This window comes from Symphalangus syndactylus, chromosome 7 (assembly GCF_028878055.3).
Source record: "Symphalangus syndactylus isolate Jambi chromosome 7, NHGRI_mSymSyn1-v2.1_pri, whole genome shotgun sequence".
Classification (NCBI taxonomy): domain Eukaryota; kingdom Metazoa; phylum Chordata; class Mammalia; order Primates; family Hylobatidae; genus Symphalangus; species Symphalangus syndactylus.
Window position 1 is genome coordinate 72,967,563 of NC_072429.2, and position 13,941 is coordinate 72,981,503.

The 13,941-nt window shown below is 39.7% G+C and overlaps 1 pseudogene; it reads right to left on the reverse strand.

Annotated features, from left to right (window-relative positions):
• Window positions 1-8,433: 8,433 nt before the first annotated feature.
• LOC129486519 (poly(rC)-binding protein 2-like) lies at window positions 8,434-9,934 on the reverse strand (annotated as a pseudogene).
• Window positions 9,935-13,941: the final 4,007 nt, after the last annotated feature.

Sequence of the window (13,941 nt, forward strand, 5' to 3'; positions counted from 1 at the left end):
GCATGAACCCGGGAGGCGGAGCTTGCAGTGAGCCGAGATAGCGCCACTGCACTCCGGCCTAGGCGAAAGAGTGAGACTCTGTCTCAAAAATAAATAAATAAATAAATAATATAAATAAATAAATAAAATATATTTTTGATAATATTATTCATCCCAAAGTTTTATATTTTTAAAATCATTTGTCTAGGCTAATACTTCTCTAGTTAGTCAGATAGTGTAACACCACAGTTTTAGTTTTATAAATTAGCAAAATGCCTATTATAGTACTCAGAATTCATTTGGCTTAGATTATAGTTCTATTAAATCATGTAGTCATTTTCAAACTTTTAGCTTGTATTTGAAGGTTAAAATCAAATTTCTTTTTTTAAATACTTCAAGCAGCTAACGTTTTGCATACTTAATTAAGATTAATTAACAAATTGGAAAATATCTGTGTTGCATCTATTATGAACAAGACACCTTTGTAAGTATTTTAAGACTTATGAAGATGAATTAGATGCAGATCCTGCACTCAAAGTGTACATAAGGTCTTAGGGAAAATAAGACTGCATAAATAAGTTAGTGCAAAGCAGCTATTGAAATGTGACATAAAAATGTTAGGTGATATCAAAGCAGAGAGGATTTTAGTTCACTTGGAAGCATTAAAAAAGTGCCCATGAAAGATATCTCCTATAAGCTCATGTTCAAAGGCTATTAGGAGTTTGATGTGTGGCGATGAGGCAAGTGCTTTCGAGAGTAAGTAAATGAACAAAGGGGTGGGATTCCATGTTGAAAAATGAATCAGTGGTTCTTTACACACAAAATGCATTAAAGAAAACATGGAACAATAGAGTGAGAAGTTTGATTCAACAAATATAACGGTGTGCTAGAGTTGATTGGTATTGCCTTGCGAGAGCTAACTGTTAAATTTTCAGGAATCTTGTTAGATAGTTGATATCATTTTGATGGCTTGAAATTAGCTATGGTAATGGTAATATATAAACCATGAAAATGAGCAAATTCAGGGCCTTTTTGGGTGGGGTGGAGGAGCTGTCTGGAAAGCTGGTTGTTAAACATTTAGCCACATCTGATATAGAGCCTTAAATGCTAGATTTGAGTTTTGATTTATGGTCTACTGTTTTGTTTTGTTTTAGTTTTTGTTTTAGTTTTTGTTTTTGTTTTGAGACGGAGTCTCTCTCTGTTACCAGGCTGGAGTGCAGTGGTATAATCTTGGCTCACTGCAACCTCTGCCTCCTGGGTTCAAGCGATTCTCCTGCCTCAGCCTCCAGAGTAGCTCGGACTACAGGCACATGCTGCTATGCGCAGCTAATTTTTATGTTTTTAGTAGAGACTGGGTTTCACCGTGTTGCCCAGGCTGGTCTTGAACTCCTGATCTCAGGTGATCCACCCGCCGCCCTCCCAAAGTGCTGGGATTACAGGCATGAGCCACCACACCTGGCTTGGTCTACAATTTTGAAGGAGATGCTTTTAGAAAAGAAAATGATAATTAATTAGATATAAACAAGGGTTAAAGATGCCAAAGTTGCCTGAAAACAGAAGCATTTTATTAGGTGAGATAAAAGCCATAAAAGTATCTTCTATTGAATTAAACAATTCCAAGATGGAAAAGAGGGTAAGAGTAGTTAACACAATAGAGGAATCTATTAAATAGCTAAACAACATCTATGCATACAATAAATTCCAACCATCAGCAAAGAGTCATAGTTACTGCGGTGAGTGAACAGCTGCCACAAAACCCTATAGGTTGCCAACATATGGTTCCCATCGCTTCTAGTCTGGGAGGAGACGAAATGAGCTACTCTTGGTTGTTTCTTTCTAGTAATGACTGGAAGAACTACCTGCATGGTGGTATTGTTCCCTGATGACTGGAGAAGGGTGTGGAGGGCAAACTTCTGGAAGATGAACTGCTCTCTCTCCTCACTGATTAGTGCTTTACTTACAGCAGAGCTCCCATCACATCACCGAGCCTTGAAGGAATCCCTGGAAGCAAAGTGCCGAGTTCCATAGATCATTTCCTGTTCTTCCTATCTGATGAGAAGAAATGCTTTGTTAATTCATCAGGAATGACCTTGTTTACCAGAGAGGGAGGAATTCTATGAATAGCTCAGTTTGAGTGACATTCTAATAATCATAAAATAAGCATGAAATAATTCTTTTTTTTTAAAACCTTAACAAATGGCTTCAGGCTTTCAGGCCTTTAGAAAACAAAAAGAACAGAACAAGAAATGTTACTAACCACTTTGGAATCCAGGGTAGAGATTCTTAACCTGCATCACAGCTGGGCTTCAGGGCATGTGTGGAAACAAAGACCAAGGTTTTTTTGTGTGCGCCCATGTATTTTTCTTAAAAGAGGAACCATAGGTTTTATCGGATTCTCAGCGGGGTCGCTGTGAAGCCTCCTGGTCACCCAATCTGCCAATCTACCATTCTTCCTTCTACCACCTGAAAGATAAGAATTACTGGCTTGAAGCCCATTAACAAGTGGGCAAGGGACATAACTGACACTTCTCAAAAGAAGACAAACATGCAGCCAAAAAATATGCAAAAAAAGCTCAACATCACTGATTATTAGAGAAATGCCAATCAAAACCACAATGAGATACCATCTCACGCCAGTCAGACTGGCTATTATTAAAAAGTCAAAAAACAACAGATGCTGGAGAGGCTGTGGAGAAATAGGAATGCTTTTACACTGTTGGAGGAAATGTAAATTAGTTCAGCCACTGTGGAAGACTGTGTGGCGATTACTCAAAGACCTAGAGGCAGAAATACTATTTGACCCAGCAATCCCATTACTAGGTATATATCCAAAGGAATATAGGTCATTCTATTATAGAGATACATGCATGCATATGTTCATTGCAGCACTATTCACAATAGCAAAGACATGGAATCAACCTTAATACCCATCAATGATAGACTGGATGAAGAAAATGTAGTACATATACACCATGGAACACTATGCAGCCATGAAAATGAATGAGATCATGTACTTTGCAGGGACATGGATAGAGTTGGAAGCCATTATCCTCAGCAGACTAACGCAGAAACAGAAAACCAAACATCACATGTTCTCACTTATAAGTGGGAACTGAATGATGAGAGCACATGGACGCATGGCAAAAAGCAATACGAGCTAGGGCCTGTCAGGGGTGGAGGGGAAGGAGAGCATCAGGAAGAACAGCTAATGGATGCTGAGCTTGATACCTGGGTGATGAGTCAATCTGCAGCAAACCACCATGGAACACGTTTACCTATGTCACAAACATGCACATCCTGCACATGTACCCCTGAACTTAAAATAAAAGTTGAAGGGAAATAAAAAGAATTATTGGTTTGGTCATGCTTCAGTGTTTCTAGGAAATAGGAGGAATATTTATATATTATATATATTTATATTATTCCTTTAATATTTATATTCCTTTACCAAAAAGAGGATTTATTTATTTCCAGAAGTCTTTAAGCTTTTAAAGAAATTTCTAATTGTTATGGGCACCCAATAGTTGCATATATTTATGGGGTACATGTGATAGTTTGATACAAGCGTACAATGTGTAATGATCAAATCAGGGTAATTGGAATATCCATCACTTTAAGCATTTATCATTTCTTTGTGCTAAGAATATTTGAATTCCATTCTTTTAGCTACTTTAAAATATACCATAAATTATTGTTCACTATAGTTACCCTATTGTGCTACCAAATATGAGTTCTTATTCATTGTATCTAACTGTATTTTTGTACCCAATAACCATCTTCACTACCCCTTCCAGCCTCTGGTAACCATCATTCTATTACCTCTCCAGGATTTAAATTTTTTTTTTCAGGTCCCTCATACGAGTGAGAACATGTGATATTTATCTTTCTGTGCCTGGCTTATTTCACTTAACATAGTGTTTTTTTTTTTTTTTTTGGACTAGACATGAGAAAATCTTTTAAATGTTTTGAGGTATATATATTGTCATATATTTTCTCTTTTGGTGCTTAGACCAACCCTATGAGATAAATAAATAATGTATTATCATTCTTACTAGCCTGCATTGAGAGCTAGAGAAGTTAGGGCTCAGTGGTTCTTAACCTGGACTACACATCACTTTGGAATTTTACAAAAGCTGTGATGGTCAGGCCCTATCTCCAAAGATTCTGATTCAATTCATTTGGAATGGAATCTGGTTATCCACATGTTGTATAAAGTTCCAAAAGTGATTATCTGGAAACTCTAGTTGGGTTAAGTGCTCTGAGAATGGAACTTGTGTTTCACAGAGCTGGAATTTGAACCCCTGTCCCCAGGCATGAGATTATTACATCTTTATATCACTCTGCCAGTTAGACAACTATGTAATAACAAATTGTCCTATGAGGTTAGTAAGACAGGCCATATAATAAACAGAAGCAATTTTTTTAAAAGCTTCATTTAACTTGAGAAGTAAAGGGATACTCCAAACAAAGATTTCTGAACAAAAGTACTAGAGCAATGAATAACATCATAGAGAAAAGAAGGGATGACAATTACTAGATGAGAACTGTCACCAATTCCAGAAAAAATTAAGACTTTAGACCAACTTTTTAGTCAGTATGAAACAAAATTTAATATGGACAGTAATTGTCAAAAGAGCAACTTTATTCAAAACTTTAAAAATATGTGGTTTTTCTGTGATTTGAAAATCTGTTACTTTGTTGCATTACCACATTGTGGTAAACCTCTTACTGTTAAAGCTGTATGACATGAGGTACTGCCTTGTTACAACAAAGAAATAAAGAAAAGTAGAAAACTGAAAATAATTGTTTTATGGTCTTTGTCTACTAATTGTAACATTTGTGTTGGTTCTGGATTGGTTTAGATTGATTGATTTTTCTCATTATGGGTCATATTTTCTTTCTCCTTTGCATGCCTGATAATCTTTGGCTTTACTTCAGACACTGGGAATGTTATACTTTTGAGTGTTGGGTATTTGTTGTATTCTTAACAAATATCTTGATCTTTGTTCTGAGATGTAGTTAAGCTACTTTAAAAAATTTTGGTCCTTTTGACTCTTGCTTTTAAGCTTTGTTAACAAGGGCCAGAGCAACATTTAGACTTGGGCTAATTGTTATCTACTAGGGAGGCAAGGATCTTCTGAATACTCTAGGCAATGTTCCATGCTATATGAATTTTTTTTCCCATCTGGCTAGAGGGAACAGGTACTATTCCTAGCCCTGCATCAACATCTCTAGGGTTCCCTCTAATGCTTTTAGATAATTCCCTAGCCTTGGAGACCTCCTTCATATGCACATGTTCTTCAGTGCTCTGCTAAATGCTCAAGGAGGACTCTCGGATATCCAGGGTTCTTTCTCTGTGCACCTCTTGCCTCTCCAGTGATCAATTCTGTGAACTCTATAGCCAGTTGGATTTCCCCGAAGACTCAGCTCTGTGTCTTCAACTCAGAGAGTCCACTGGCTTCTCCTGGCTTCCCCTATGCTACATCTTAGCCTGGAAACGTCCTGAAGGGAGTAAGCCTGACGATTAGAGTGCTCCTTTTGTTTGTTTCCTGTCTCTCAGGGATCAGGGATTACTAGCCTTCATTGCCTGGTATCTAGTGTCTTGAAAACCATTGTTTCATATATTTTGTTTGGTGTTTTTGATTGATTCAGATTGGAAGGTAAATCTGGTTCCTGTTACTTCCTCTTGGATTGAAATGGGAGTCTAGAAAACTGAAAATAAAAAATGATTAATCAACACATTTAATCACTTAAGTTATAACATTTTAAGTTATGCATGATGTACTTTAAAGATATAAGATAGAAAGAATGAAGAATTAACAGAAAAAAATTAGGTAGAGGGTTAGAGAAGAAAAGTTTACCAAGTGACTATTGTATGATAAGCTCCTTATTTATATTGTTTTATTTCTTTTCTTTTTTTTTTTTTGAGATGGAGTCTCAGGCGGGCGTGGTGGCTCACGCCTGTAATCCCAGCATTTTGAGAGGCCGAGGCGGGCGGATCACTTGAGGTCAGGAGTTTGAAACTAGCTGACCAACATGGAGAAACCCTGTTTCTACTAAAAATACAAAATTAGCTGGACGTGGTGGCACATGCCTGTAATCCCAGCTACTCGGAGGCTGAGGCAGGAGAATGGCATGAACCTGGGAGGCAGAGGTTGTGGTGAGCTGCATTCCAGCCTGGGCAACAACAGCAAAACTGCCTCTCAAAAAAAAAAAAGAAAAAGAAAAAGAAAAAAAAAAGAGATGGAGCTGTGTCAGCAGGCTGGAGTGCGGTGGCACAATCTTGGCTCACTGCAACCTCTGCCTCCCAGGTTCAAGTGATTATCCTGCCTCAGCCTCCCAAGTAGCTGGGATTACAAGTGCATGCCACCGTGCCCAGCTAATTTTTGTATTTTTAGTAGAGATGAGGTTTCACCATGTTGGCCAGGATAGTCTCGATCTCCTGACCTCATTTTCTGCCAGCCTCGGCCTCCCAAAGTGCTGGGATTACAGGCATGAGCCACTGCACCTGGCCTATTTAATTCTTAATAATGCTGTGAAGTATAGGTGTATGGTAGAGTGAGAGACCTGGGACATAGGTCTTACTGGTCCTAAACCTGTGTTCTTTCCACAATATTCTTTGCTGCTTTACAAAAAGCCAGAATGGCATTTAGAAATCTATTTTTAAGAACTCGTCATTTGATTATAGTACAGGATTTATAGGAATAAGGGGATTCATAAAGTCTTGAGAATGAGGTTGGCTAGGAACTCAGCCAATTTGTTTTCTTTTCTCAATTTCTTCTTACTTATTTGTATTTATATCAGCATCTTTACTGCAGAGGCCAAACCTCTTATTCTTAAATTCATAGTCCACTACCATTTGTCTGTAATCATTCAAGCTTTATCAAATTTATTATGTCTCAAAGCGCTCCAACTGGAATTGCCATTCCTGGAACCTGTTCTTCTTGTTCTCATTTTGGTGTCTTTGTTCATGCTATTCTGTATAAGAGAGTGTGCCCATAACATAAGGGGTAGGCTGTGAGTGGCATACATTTTCCTGTCTCCTACAGAGACTGCTTGACTCCCTCATCTGTACGTGTTAAAATCACCCCACATTCCAAGGCCCAGTTCTTTAGGAAGTTTTCTTCAGTGTCTTCAATAGGAAAAAATCTCTCTCATTTCCATTTCCCCAAGGATCTTCTGGTATAATATTGACCAAACTTTATATTGAATTATATTGATTAATGCTTTTGACAAATAGTTAATTCCTAATATGTGTACAAAACCTTTCTTGTTTTCTCCACTAAATCATAGCATATTTTAGGATAAGAGCTCAGTATTACTATTTTTTGTATCCCTTAGACTACAGTAAAATATCAACACAGTAAACATTTAATTGATACTTGATTTGATGGTGAGCTGGCATTAGCTGACCGTACTTACTAATACCAGATTCTGACTGGCTTGTCTTACATTACTCAGGAGCATTATTAATCATATTTAAGTGAATAAATCTCATTATCTTCTCCCCTAGAAGCATACTTCACTGTCCAAGTGAAAAGCAGATTATTCACAAGTCAATGCCTGTATTTTAGAACTTCTGCTCTAGTAAATTTTAATTAGTTTTCACACTTGAAATTGTCAAAAGCGTTCAATCCAGAGAGACTCCATCTTGGATAGGGTCTGGGTAAAATGAGACTAAGACCTACTGGGCTGCATTCCCAGGAGGTTAGGCGCTCTTAGTCACAGAATGGGATAGGAGGTTAGCTGATAAAACAGGATGTGGCAAAGAAGCTGGCCAAAACCTGCCAAAACCAAGATGGTGATGAAAGTGACCTTTGATCATCCTCACTGCTCATTAGACGCTAATTATAATGCATTAGCATGCTAAAAGATACTCCTGCCAGCATTATGACAATTTGCAAATGCCATGGCAAGGTATGGAAGTTACCCTATATGGTCTAAAAAGGGAAGGAACCCTCAGGTCCAGAAATTGCCTGCCCCTTTCCCAGAAAACTCATGAATAATCCATCCTTTGTTTAGCATATGATCAAGAAATAACCATAAAAATAGCCAACCAGCAGCTACTCTGCCTATGGAGTGGCCATTCTTGTGTTTCTTTTCTTTCTTTTTTTTTTTTTTTTTGAGACAGAGTCTTGCTCGGTTGCCCAGGTTGGAGTGCAGTGGCGTGATCTCAGCTCTCTGCAACCTCTGCCTCCTGGGTTCAAGCAATTCTCCTGCCTCAGCCTCCCAAGTAGCTGGGATTACAGGCACATGCCACCATGCCTGGCTAATTTTTGTATTTTTTTTAAGCACAGTTGGAGTTTCACCATGTTGGCCAGGCTGATCTCGAACCCCTGACCTTGTGATCTGCCTGCCTTGGCCTCCCAAAGTGCTGGGATTACAGATGTGAGCCACCATGCCCGGCCTTGTTTCTTTCTTTCTTTTTTTTTTTTCTATTCACAAAGAAAAAGCTCCAGTCCATCTTTTAATTTTTTTGAAAAATTCCTGACATTACAGAACTAAACTGAAATGTATTAATATTCCACTCTTAACATTTCCATGACAGAGAGAAAAATTCACGAGCCAAAAAAACAAAACAAAACAAAAAACCAAAAAAAAAAAAAAACCAGGGAGAAGCTTATAAAACTAAATATGGATCTCAGCATCAGCTGAACAGAGAAAGGAATTAAAACGCTTTAAGTAAAAAATCACGAGTGGATGATAAAGTGTGTAGAAACTGAAAATTTATAAACTATTTAAAACCTGGAATCGCTGACTGTTCAGAAACTACACAGATGGATCATGGGTAGTGGTGAACAGCAGAAAGGGATTATGGATGAATCTGCATTGTTCTAGCTGCTCCCCATGCCACCCGTCTCTGAGGAAAGCCTGACATTGATTAGATATTGAGCCAGGCTAATGCTGGCAGCAGATCCAGTGATGGTAACCTGCCTATCAGTAGATCCTTCCACTGGGTTCGCAATTTTGATCTGCGCCCCAGACATCTGAGGGATCTCATTGATTTTGGCGCCTTGACGCACGATTATGCAGCCAATCAAATCGTTTGGAATGGTGAGTTCATGAGAAGTAGTCTGAGCAGATGCATCCAAACCTGCACTGAATCCAGTGTTGCCATGCGTCATGGGAAAATGAGACTGTTGCATTGCCAACTGGTGCAGCTTGGTCAAATCTGGCTGTGGAATGGTATACTGTCCTTGAATGGTATAGGCCTGACCACCTGCAAAGATGACCGGAGAGCTGGAACACTTGGGCCGGTACGGGATGGTCACGCCCTTCGGGGGGGACTCCAACATGACCACGCAGATCTGTTTGACACACTCAATGATGGATTGTGGAATGCCAGCAATAGTGATGGCCTGCTCAGTTGAGTTGGGTAGCATATCCCCTGCCACCTAGACCTGAGCCCCTGTACTGTCTCGTATTTCCTTGATCTTGCAACCACCTTTTCCAGTGAGAGAGTCACACCGACTAGCAGGGACCACCAGCCTCAGGGTGACCGGGGGTCTACTGGCAGCTGTGCTATTGGTCATAGAGCTGCTTGTGTCCTCTTCCAGTTTGTCAATGATCATAGCAAAGGCTTTGAAGATGGCATTAGTGGGTCCAGCCAAAGTGATAATTCTCTCAGGACAATTCCCTTCTGAGATGTTGATACGTGCACCACTCTCCTCGCGCATCTTCTTAACTGATTCTCCTTTCTTTCCGATGATACTGCCAACTTCCTTTCCATGCATAAGTAGCTGGATGGTGAGAGTGATATGTAATCCACCTTCAATCACACCGGTGTCCATGTCGAGCAGTGTTCTGGGGAGCTGGACTTTGAATGGTCAAGTCTTTGGTCACTGATGGGGGGTGAAAGCCAAAAACTGCAGGCTCGAGGCGACTGAGGGGAAAAGGGGAATGGGCTGGAAGGGGAAGGGCGGGAGGCCGGGGGAGGAACAATAGGGGCAGGCGGGAAGGCGAGGGGGGCCCCGCGGGCGGGCGGAGGAGGAAGGTGGGGTGGAGGAGGAGGAGGAGGAAGGGCGAAAGAGACCCAGGGGCGGGTGGAGGGCGGTGGAGGGCGGCAGAGGGCGGGCGGGCGGGAGAGGGCCCAGGCTGTGGCTGCTCCGGCTGCTCTGGGCGGGCCTTGTTTCATTACTTTATTTTATTTTATTTTTTTTTGAGACGGAGTCTCGCTCTTGTTGCCCAGGCTGGAGTGCAATGGTGCGATCTTGGCTCACTGCAATTCCACTTCCCAGATTCAAGCTACTCTCCTGCCTCGGCCTCCCGAGTGGCTGGGATTACAGGCATGTGCCACCGTGCCTGGCTAATTTTTGTATTTTTAGTAGAGACGAGGTTTCGCCATATTAGTCAGGCTAGTCTTGAACTCCTGACCTCAAGTGATCCTCCCATCTCAGCCTCCGAAAGTGCTGGGACTACAGTCGTGAGCCACCGCACCCGGCCGTTTCTTTACTTCTTTAATTAACTTGCTTTCACTTTACCCTGTGAACTCATCCTGAATTTCTTGCAAGAGATTCAATAACTGTCCCTTAGGGTCTGGATCAGAATGGCTTTCTGGTAACAAAATGACTGATTGTTTTTTGTCACTGTGTCTTAAGACCCATGTTCTGTCCTTCATGATTATCAGTCACATGGGCCCTTGTTGCACCCTAACGTCATTTCTCTAGAAGACAGCTCTTCTTTTGGGGTTCCTTAGGACCCCGCCTTCCTCCCCTCATCAAAGATGCAGAGTCTGTGGTTTAGGTTGCCATTACTTGCATACTATTTTTACATGAGGGGTAACTGACCGAATTTTAATACTAATTAGCTATGATATAATACAGACACAGCAAATTCTGCCCAGGGAGGAACTTTGTAATCTGACTCAAAAGCTTCATGGGCTAAGCAGGAGAGCATTTAACATTCACTGCTCACTGATTTGATTCCTTAGGGTGTTTCACGATGAAGCATTGAAAATTTTCCCATTTATTGTGGTCTTGTGACATTTAGAAGGGATATGGAAATAAGCTTGTGAGTATCCTATTTAAGAGTTCCTCTCTAATTTTGTAAGTTATGAGTTCCCTCACAAATTTTATAAGGAAATCTAGAGTAGTGTTAGTTGAGAAGAAAATACTTGGAAAGAAGACACTTGAAAATAATGCCTGTGTTTTGGGGAACCACGATGAGGAAATTAGCTGCAATATGACCTTGAAAAGAAATTTTAGCACTTTGTAAATAATCAGCTTATTTGAACTGAAAGAGTTCCAACAAAGAAAAGAACATTTTTGATAGTCAAATAATTCAAATTTGAATGAATCACAAACTAGAAATAAAAAAATAACTGGAAATGATAACAAAGGCAAATATAAACATGACCTTCTAATTGTTTATTTCTCTTTAAAAGACAATCAACTGTTTAAGTAAATTATAGTATCAATGTATTATTGTTGTACCTGAGTGAGTTAGAGAAAACGCCACACTTTGAGACGAATTAAGAGTCCGTTTATTTAGCCGTGGGACAAGAGACGGCTAACGCTCAAAGTTCTCTCGGCCCCGAAGAAGGGGCTAGATTTTCTTTTATACTTTGGTTTAGAAAGGGGAGAGGGGGTCTAGTTAAAACAATTTTACAGAAGTAAAGTAGGCAAAAAAGTTAAAAGGATAAATGGTTACAAGAGAGTTAACAGGTCCAGGTGCAGGGGCTTTAAGACTATTACGAGGTGATAGGCCCGGGGCTTTGGGCGTTATCAATCGGACGAATTCCTGGGAACCGTGGATATAGCTCGCCACAGTATCTTATCAGTTAATTGCATTCTTGGATGTGCTGGGAGTCAGCTTGCACAGTTAAGTTCTTGAGGAAAGGGCTGCCAGTGAAAGAGCCAAGATGGAGTCTGTCTGGCTGTCTTAGCTAAGGGAGAGTCAATTCAGGTGGAAATAAGGCTAGGTGATTAAAGGAAAGGGATAGTCTAAAAACAGGGTTAGTAAAAACAAGGTTGGGCATTACATTATGATATTTATAACATGTAGAAGTAAAATATGTGACAATAAAAGCACAGAGGCCAGCAGGGAAGAAATAAAAGAATACTATTTTAAAGTTCTGATGTAATATGAAAAGTGGTATAATTTCACTTAAAGGTAGATTGCAATAAGTTAAAAATTTATACAATAGTTCTCACTTTTAAGTGGGAGCTAAATGATGAGAACACATCACATAGACACATAGAGGGGAATGATAGACACTGGGGCCTACCTGAGGGTAGAGGGTGGAAGAAGGGAAAGGATCAGGAAAAATAACCAATGGGTGCTAGGTTTAATACCTGGGTGACAATCTGTGCAACAAATTCCTGTGACCTATATAATAAATCTGCTCATGTATCCCTGAACTTAAAATAAAAGTTTTTAAAAATTGTACTTTAAATCCTAAAGCAAGCATTAAAAGAACACAACAAAAACATAGCTAGTATGTAAAAAAGAATAAAAACACAGATAAAATGAAATAATAAAAAACCCTCAATCCTAAAGACGGCAAAAAAGGACAAATTGAACATTACCAATAGCCATATTAAATGTACATGGCCTAAAAATCCCAACTGAAAGGCAAAAAAATTGAAAGATTGGAGAAAAAAGCAAGATCCAACTGCATACAGCCTATAAGAAACCCACCTTAAATATAATGACCCACATAGAGTAAAACTTAAAAGAAAAAAAAAAGATTTGCTTGCTGATCTCAATCAAAAGAAAGCTGGAGTGGCTATATTAATATCAAAGAAAGATTTCGGAACATAAAAATAATAGTAGCTATAAGATAATTAATTCACAATAATAAAGGGAGTGAGTTTTTTAGGGGAAAATAATATTAAACATTTAAGCACTTAATAATAGAGCTTAAAAAATACACATAATGGGCCAGGCATGGTGGCTCATGCCTGTAATCCCAGCACTTTGAGAGGCCGAGGTGGGTGGATCACGTGAGGTCAGGAGTTTGAGACTAGCCTGGCCAGCATGGCAAAACCCTGTCTCTACTAAAAATACAAAAATTAGCCGGGCGTGGTGGTGGGTACCTGTAATCCCAGCTACTCGGGAGGCTGAGGCAGGAGAATCACTTGAACCCAGGAGGCAGAGGTTGCAGTGAGCCAAGATCATGCCATTGCTCTCCAGCCTGGGTGACAAGAGTGAAACTCCATCTAAAAAAATAAAAATACACAAAACCAGAACTGATAGAACAAAAAGGAGAAACAGGCAAATCTACCACTTTATTCAGGAATTTAACCCTTTTTCAATAATTAATAGTATAAGTGAAATACAGGTTTAGTCACTCACTGCTCATGGAGTTCAATTAATAAGAGCAAAGTCTGGTATAAAGAAAGTGACTCTTTATTACAAAACTAGCTTAGTGGAAGTACAGCCTTCCTGCCTTAAGGGTACCGCTTCATCTTTGGATCAGAAAGTGGTTGCTTTTAAAGGGGGCCTATTATGAATGGCACACAAGGGAGAAAGCAAGCAGGTGTGGGAGGTGTCTACATGTTAGCTTGGTGCCTCATCTATTGGGCAGTTGAATTGGCATCTTCATTGGCAGAAATATTAATAGATTGTAAAGGTGTCCAAAAACTCTCCATGTGGGAGAGAGTTTTGTATGGGACTTTGGGTTGTAAATTCGCGGCTATCTTTTCAGACAGTTTCCTGGTAGGTGAAAATTTCATAGCAGGCATATTTTGGGTTGTAAGTCAACTGTTAACTCTTGGATCACCTTTTTGGTGGGTGAAGTTCTGCTCTAGAGCTTCTAAGCACATAATTAGATGAACTTGCCCTATAGGGAGTGTCTGGGGAAGACAACGTAAAAGGTTATAATTGCATTTCTAAAGGGCTAAATAGGAAATGGGGAAGGGGGAAATGGAGAAAGGAGAAAAGAAGAGAAAATAATTTTAAAAATTGTAAATCATATTTTTCTTTAACAAGTGGGGGTACTCAGTTATGGTAAGATGAAGA